Raw genomic sequence first — 9,046 nt, 5'->3', positions numbered from 1 at the left:
ATTAATTAAGGCAAGTGAATATCTAAACCTCAGTTTAAGCTTGTAGATGCTTGTATTTCCGTGTTATGTGTACTGGAGAGTAATGAAAATTGGACTGGATTATTGACTGTATGATTGGCCATAAAAATAGAGATGAGGGGTATAAAATGGTGATCTAATGACATGTATTGGTGGAATTGATATGTTGTGATTATGGATTTATTTTGGACATATGAAATGACTATGTTGATGTGAGATAGGAAAAATTATTATTGTTGTCATGTTATTATTGTGAATTATATGAACATGAATTGATTGCATTGGTTCTGACATATTGTGTTGAGACTGAAAATGATATGAAACAAAGGGGTCGGGCCACACGCTCCGTGGCAGGTATTATGAAACAAAGGGGTTGGGCCACACACTCCGTAGCAGGTATTATGAAATAAAGGGGTTGGGCCACACGTTCCGTGGCAGGATATATATATTGAGGGGACGGGAAACACGCTCCGTGGCAGGATACATGGACAGAAATGTCCCCCATGGGTTCCGAACTGTAATTCAACGGATGTGTACCGATAGGACAGACATGCATTATCTTATTGCATTGTATCGTATTTTGTTGATATTTGTGAATTCGTGTTTACCCTTCTATTGCTCTGTATATGCTGAACTTGACTTGATATGATTCATTGATAAGACTATTTATGAGTATTCGTGGACTGTATTACTGTTATTATTGTACAAGTTGAGAGTTGCGCTGGTTTTATGCAGGTTGTAGTTAAGGAGGTTCGGTTGGGAGGATAGGATTACTTGTATTTATTGAGATTTGCTTAGTTTTAGTTATCCACTTGTTGAGTACTGTGTTGTTTGGTACTCAACCCTTGCTTCCACACTTGTGTAGGTTGTGAGCCCGGACCTGCTTGATCTCCTACTATTTTCTACTACATCCGAGGTTATCATTCCGAGTGTTGAGGTAGCTGTTACATCCATCTAGCGGACACCTCTTACTCTTTTATTATGTTTTAGTCCTACTCTAGAGACAAAAACATTGTGACTATATTTTCTTTTGTACTTTGGTAATGTGTTAGTGGCTTGTACACGTGTTAACCAATTTTAGGGGATTTTGAGGTTGTTTTAGGTATTTTTGGTTAAGTTAAATTTTGATTTATATCTTTTTCTTTCGCATCTACTTTTTGTTGGGTATTAGGCTGACTTGTCTCGGTGGGTAGAGATGAGTGCCATCACACCCGTATTTGGGTCGTGACATGGAGGTTGAATTTTTTTTTTACGGATTATAATTGATGTTTAATTTCATTATATGACTTACAATATGTTGTTGTTTTTATGTACTTTTGATTATCATATTTTTACGTTTATTTATTTAAAAGAAAAGAAAAAAAAAGAGCTTATGTTTTTCAAGCAATATTGTTACTTATTTTATCTCTTATAATGTATTTTTATTTAATGAAAATAAATAAATTTCTCAGTCTTCAATTGGATCCAAGATGAATAATTGGGATATGTGCCTTTTGAATAGTGTCACAACTCATACGATATTAAAAGAAAAGAAATATTTCTGTCATTTGATTATGAAAAAGGCTTATATCAATACAATATCTCGTAGTATAAAATTGATTGAAAGCTCTAGAAGAGCGGCCTTATTACTACCTGGAGGAATGATATTGGTAATTGATAATGCATTGTATTGTACTAAGTCTCAAAGAAACTTGTTAAGTTTCAAGGTTATTCGCCAAAAAATGACTATCATATTGAGACTGCGAATGAAGGAAAGATTGAATACCTTTATATTACTACAATTAATACGGAGAAGAAAATTGTGTACGAAAAATTACTTGCACTTTCTTCTGGATTGTACCATACAAATATTGACAATCACATGCCATAGTAAACAAAAATGACTATCATATTGAGACTGCGAATGAAGAAAAGGTTGAATACCTTTATATTACTACAATGACTACGGAGAAGAAAATTGTGCACGAAAAATTACTTGCACTTTCTTCTGGATTGTACCATACAAATATTGGCAATCACATGCCATAGTAAACAAAAGATTTACTGATTCTAATGATTTTATCATTTGGCATGACTGGTTGAGTCATCCCGGTTATAATATGATGCGCAGAATTATTGAGAATTCACATGGATAGACTTTGAAGAATCAGAAAATTCTTTAATCTAAGGAATTCTCTTATGTTGCTTGTTTCCAAGGAAAACTGATTATCAAACCATCAACAACTAAGGTTGGGATTGAATCCCCTGCGTTTCTAGAACGTATGCAGGGTGATATATGTGGGTCAATTCACCCTTCATGTGGATCATTTAAATATTATATGGTTTTGATAGATGCATCTATAAGATGGTCACATATGTGCTTACTATCAACTCGCAACATGACTTTTGAGAGATTGCTAGCTCAAATTATAAGGTTAAAGCACAATTTCCAGATTATGCGATAAAGACAATTCGTCTTGATAATGCTGGTGAATTTACATCTCAATCCTTTAATGATTATTGTATGTCGGTTGGAATAAAAGTTGAGCATCTGATCGTTTGTGTTCATACTCAAAATGGTCTAGCAGAATTATTGATTAAACGCCTCCAATTGATAGCTAGACCATTGCTAATGAGGATAAATCTTTCTCTTTCGGTGTGGGGCATGCTATTTTGCATGCAGCAGCACTTGTGCGCATAAGGCCAATAAATTTTTATTAATTTTTTCCATTACAGTTGGCTTTTGGAAGGGAGCCAAATATATCCCATCTTAGAATATTTGGGTGTGCGGTATATGTCTCAATTGCTCCACCGCACCGCACAAAAATGAATCCCCAAAAAAGATTGGAAATATATGTTGGGTATAAATCTTCTTCTATTATAAAATATTTGAAACATACGACTGGAAATTTATTTATGACAAAATTCGCTGATTGTCATTTTGATGAATCAGTATACCAAACATTAGGGGGAGAACATAAGCAATTGGAAAATGAGATAGATTGAAATTCATTATCACTATCTTATTTAGATCCTCAAATAAATCAATGTGAGCAAGAAGTTCAAAAGATGATTTATTTGCAGAATATTGCAAATCAACTACCGGATGCATTTACTAACATAGGACAACTTCTTGCTCAAGTTCGAGTTGATGTCCCGATAGGACAACTTGTACAGGCAAATGAGTCTAGGTCACGCTTAAAACGTGGAATACCAATTGGTTCCAAAGAAAAAAATCCTTGAAAAAAGGAAAGGAATAAATGATCAAGAATCCGAACACCTGAAGGTGTCAAGCTAGTAGGGTACAAATGAGTTTTTGTGCGTAAACGAAATGAAAAGGTGAAGTCGTAAGATATAAAGCACAACTTGCAGCCCAAGGTTTTTCGTAAAGGTCTGGCATTGACTATATGGAAACATATTCTTCTGTGGTGAATGCAATTACCTTCAGGTATCTAATGAATTTGGTAGTTCATGAAAAGCTTGAAATGCACCTAATAGACGTGGTCACTACCTATTTATATTGCTCATTGGACTACTATATTTTTATAAAAATTCTTGAAGGGTTCAAATTGTCTGAAGCATACAAGGATTCTCGAGAAACTTGCTCAATAAAACTTCAGAAATCCTTATACGGGTTGAAACAATCAAGGCGCATGTGGTACAATCGCCTTAGTGAATATTTTCTAAAAAAATGATATAAAAATGATCCAATTTGCCATTGTGTCTTTATTAAAAGGTCTAGATCTGAATTTGTCATAATAGCAGTATATATTGATGATTTGAATATTATTAAAACTTCGAAAGAACTTTCAAAGGCAGTAAAATGTCTGAAAAAAGAGTTTGAAATGAAAGATCTCAGAAAGATAAAATTTGGTCTTGGTCTACAAATTAAATATTTTACAAATAAGATATTTGTACATCAGTCAATAGATACTAAAAATATTTTAAAGAGATTTTATATGGATAAAACACATCCATTGAGTACCCTAATAGTTGTGAGATCTCTTGATATTAATATAGATCTGTTTCGACCTCATGAAAATGATGAACAGTTTATTGGTACTGAAACATCATATCTTAGTGCAATTGGTGCATTAATGTATCTTGCCAATAATTCTAGACCAGATATAGCTTTCTCTGTTAGCTTATTATCAAGATTTAGTTCTTCTCCAACACTAAGACACTGGAATGGAATTAAGTATATATTCAGATACCTCCGAGGGATCATTTATATGGGATTGTTTTACTCAAATGAATCCATGTCACAATTGATTGTTATGCAGATGCAGGGTATTTGTCTGATCCCCATAAATATCAATCGCAAATGGGCTATTTATTTACATGTGGTGGTACAGCTATATCATGTCGTTCAACAAAGCAAACTATAGTTGCCACTTCCTCAAATCATGCAGAAATAATAGTCATCCATGAAGTAAGTCGAGAATGCGTTTGCTTAAGATCAATAACTCAACATACCCAAGAAACATGTGGTGTTTCTTTGAAAAGAGACGTTTCAACAATATTGTATGAAGACAATGCAGCATGTATAGCTCAACTGAAGGGAGGATACATCAAAGGAGACAAAACAAAACATATTTCACCAAAATTCTTCTTTAGTCATGATCTTCAAAAGAAGGGTGAAATAGATGTCCAAAAAGTCCGTTCAAGTGACAATTTAGCAGATATGTTTATCAAGGCAGTGCTGACTTTAACCTTTGAGAAAATAAGATATAAAATTGGAATGCGTCGTCTCCAAAATATCAAATGAAGTTTTCATCAGGGGGAGTAAAATACGCGTTGTACTCATTTTTCCTTAACCAAGGTTTTGTCCCATTGGATTTTTCATGGTAAGATTTTTAATGAGGCAGCACTCAAAGCGTATTACCAGAAGTTGTGTACTCTTTTTTCTTCATTAGGTTTTTTTCCACTGTGTTTTTCCTAGTAAGGTTTTAACGAGGCACAACATTTATGGGTGTTCATGATAACTATGTATATTATTTATTGTAAAGTTTTTAATAAGGCATATTTTACGTGGACATCCAAGGGGGATGTTAAAGAACAAGTGGTGCAAGTGCTTGTCCACTTGAATTGTTTTTTTTCTTTACGTGGGGCCCACTGCAAGTTGTCCATTTGTTCTCTTATCTTATTGCTATAAATTGGCTATTTTGCAATGAAATAAAAAACATAGAAACAGAAACGACTTTCTCAATTCTTCTGCTCCTCTCTCTTTCTCTTATTCTCACCTTATTTTGCTAAGTTAATTTACTTTATAACACATTAGATATTTGTGTTGCCTCACACCTATGCAGGTACATGATAATTACGTCCACTAAAACTTGGATAGATGAGAGAAAATGGTTTATTCCCTTTGACTCTTTTTTTGGGGTGTAATTTAAATTTCAAAAGTTAAATTTTTTATTGTGAATTTAAATCTAGAATTCAAATTACTTTTAAAATTTTCTTTTACATATTTAAAAACTATGTAAATATTATAAGTTACTATAATTAATTAACAATTTAAAATATTTAAAATGCATATAAAATATAATAATTAAAAAGTATTTATTTAACTTTTAAAATTAAAAAGGTGACATGTAAATTGAAATGGAGACTAGTGAACAGTGGCAGATTCAGAATTTTCGTTCAGGGGGTTCAGAAAAAAAAGTAAGCATACTAATAATGTTGACAAATTAGCATGTCGGTTTAGATATAAATGGGTCGGATCATATATGAGTAAGCTTAAATTCAATATTTATCTTTATTAAATATTTTTATTAAATTTTTTATCAAATATATAATAATATTTACTTGTAAATCAATATTTTGATTGAAATAGGACTATATATTAATTTAATAATTTAAAGAAACCCATAAATTTACAATATAAAGCTATTTGAAGAAGTTAACAAACTAATTTTAAAAAGAACAATGAGAAAGATCTGGAGTTGGTACCTCCGATTCCCATATATATTCTTTGTTCATACACTTGTAATTATATTTTGCTGAATTTAGAGCTTTGAATAATTTATTAGTTCATATGCGTTTTCGTGGCTTTGGATAGTGATGGTAGACTAGGGTCATGTTCTCGCCCAGGGAAGGGGATGAGGGTAAGGAGGGGCAAGTGGGTTAAAGTTGTGTCTAGACTGAGAGTAGGTTCGTGGAACATTGGGACGTTAACGGGAAAATCCATAAAGCTAGTTAAGATTCTAAAAAAGAGGAAGATTAATATAGCTTGTGTCCAAGAGACCAAATGGGTAGGTTCTAAAGCTAAGGAGGTAGACGGGTATAAGCTTTGGTTCTCTGGTAGATCGAAGTATAGGAATGGGGTAGGCATTTCAGTAGATAATGATTTAAGAGATCAGGTGGTGGAGGTTAGGAGAGTCACTGATAGGATGATGTCGATTAAGGTGGTCGCTGAAGGGACCACATTGAACATTATTAGTGCTTATGCACCGCAGGCGGGCATAGGCGAAGAGGATAAGAGGCGCTTTTGGGAGGATTTGGACGAGTTAGTGGGAGGTATACCTCCTACTGAGAAGCTTTTCGTGGGAGGGGATTTCAATAGGCACAAAGGGTTTATTTCGGGAGGGTATGATGATGTGCATAGAGGCTTTGGCTTTAGGGACAAAAATAGAGGAGGAGTTTCACTTTTGGATTTCGCAAGAGCTTTTCGGTTGGTGATAGCCAATTCGAGTTTTCCAAAGAAGAAGGACCACTTGGTAACCTTCTGTAGTTCAGTGGCTAAGACTCAGATAGATTTTCTACTCCTTAGGAAGGATGATAAAGGTCTATGCAAAGACTGTAAGGTTATTCCGATCGACAATCTTACAACCCGATATAAGCTTTTAGTGATGGATTTAGGGATCAAGATGACGAGGAAGAAGAAGGTCGGGGATGACTGACCTAGGATCAGATGGGGGAGTTTGACCACGGCTAGGGCCTTGGAGATGGGAGAGAAATTGAAGGATATGGAGGCCTGGGATAGTAGTGGGGATGCGAACAGTATGTGGGATAGGATGGCTAGTTGTATTAGGGCTGTAGCAAGAGAAGTGTTGGGAGTCTCGACAGGTAGTCGTAGTTGGCATCGAAGGGACTGGTGGTGGAATGGAGAAGTGCAAGAGAAGATGGAAGCAAAGAAGATGGCATATGCCAAGTTGATAGAAAGCAAGGATGAGGTGGAGAAGTGGACGAATAGGGAACTTTATAAGATAGCGAGGAGGAAGGCGAAGTCAGCGGTTTCAACGGCAAAAACGAAAGCTTTTGAATACCTTTATGCTGAACTAGAAGAGAAAGGCGGGGATAGAAAATTATTCAAACTAACTAGGGCGCAGGAGAGAAGGGCACGCAATGTGGGTCAAGTGAAGTGCATTAAGGACAAACATGGAAAAGTATTGGTAGAAGAGACCCTCATTAAACAGAGATGACAGTCATACTTCCATAAACTCTTGAATGTAGAAAGGGACAGAGAGATTGTGTTGGGAGATTTGGAACATATAGGGAGGCGTCACGATTTTGAGTGTTGCAGGAGTATTATGGTCTAGGAGGTTAAGGGTGTTGTTCGTAGGTTGCACTGGGGAAGAGCGACCGAACCTGATGAGATTCCTGGGGAATTTTGGAAGAGCGCGAGCTTGGTAGGTTTGGAGTGGCTGACTAGGTTATTCAATGTCATCTTTAAGACGGCAATGATGTCCGAAGAATGGAGGTCGAGCGTAATGATCTCCTTATACAAAAATACGGGGGATATCCAGAGCTGCAACAATTATAGAGGTATCAAGCTTCTGATCCATACTATGAAAGTATGGGAAAGAGTGGTGGAGATGAGGGTCAGGAGAGGCGTGTCTATTTCAGAGAACCAGTTCGGATTTATGCCGAGACACTCAACTACAGAAGCCATCCATCTTATGAGGAGACCGGTGGAGCAGTATAGGGAGATAAAGAGGGACTTGTATATGGTTTTTTTTTTGAACAACCTACTGAAATCTTCATTAAGTCACATATTTGTATATGGTATTCATCGACCTAGAAAAGGCTTACGATAAAGTTCCACGAGAGATACTATGGAGATGTTTGGAGGCTAAAGGTGTATCTATGGCGTACATTAGGGTGATCAAAGACATGTATAAGGGTTCCAAAACCAGGGTAAGAACAGTAGGAGGGGACTCAGAGCACTTCCCAGTCGGGATGGGGTTGCATCAAGGATCATCTCTCAGTTCTTTTTATTTGCCTTGGTGATGGGTGAATTGATGCGATAAATTCAAGGTGAGGTTCCATGGTGTATGCTTTTCGTGGACGACATAGTCCTGATCGATGAGACTCGTAGTAGAGTTAATGTTAAGCTGGAGGATTGGAGACATACCTTAGAGTCTAAAGGATTTAAGCTGAGTAGGACTAAGACAGAGTACTTAGAGTGCAAGTTTAGTGAGACACCTCAGGAGGTTGGCGCGGAAGTTAGCCTTGGTGACTAGGCCATCCAAAAGAAAAGTAGTTTCAAGTACCTTGGGTCTATCATGCAAAGCAGCGGGGAGATTGACGATGATGTCACACACCGTATTGGGGCAGGGTTGATGAAATGGAGGTTCGCTTCTGGTGTGCTATGTGAAAAGAAGGTGTCACCACAACTTAAGGGAAAGTTCTACAAAGTGGTGGTTATCGGCTATGTTATATGGGGCGGAGTGTTGGCCAGTTAAGGTCTCTCACGTTCAAAAGATGAAAGTTGCCAAGATGAAAATATTGAGATGGATGTGTGGGCATACCAGGAGTGACAGGATTAGAAATGAGGCTATTTGGGATAAGGTAGGAGTGGCCTCGATGGAAGACAAGATTCGAGAAATATGGTTGAGATGGTTTGAGCATGTAAAGAGGAGAGACACAGATGCCCCAGTGCGGAGGTGTGAGAGGTTGTCTATGGATGGTTTCAGGAGAGGTAGGGGTAGGCCGAAGAAATATTGAGGAGAAGTGATTAGACAGGACATGGCGCAGTTACAGCTTATCGAGGACATGACTTTAGATAGGAGGGTCTGGAGGACCCACATTAGGGTAGAAGGCTAGT

This window comes from Solanum dulcamara, chromosome 10, assembly GCF_947179165.1.
Source record: "Solanum dulcamara chromosome 10, daSolDulc1.2, whole genome shotgun sequence".
Lineage (NCBI taxonomy): Eukaryota > Viridiplantae > Streptophyta > Magnoliopsida > Solanales > Solanaceae > Solanum > Solanum dulcamara.
This window is presented reverse-complemented; position numbering follows the sequence as displayed.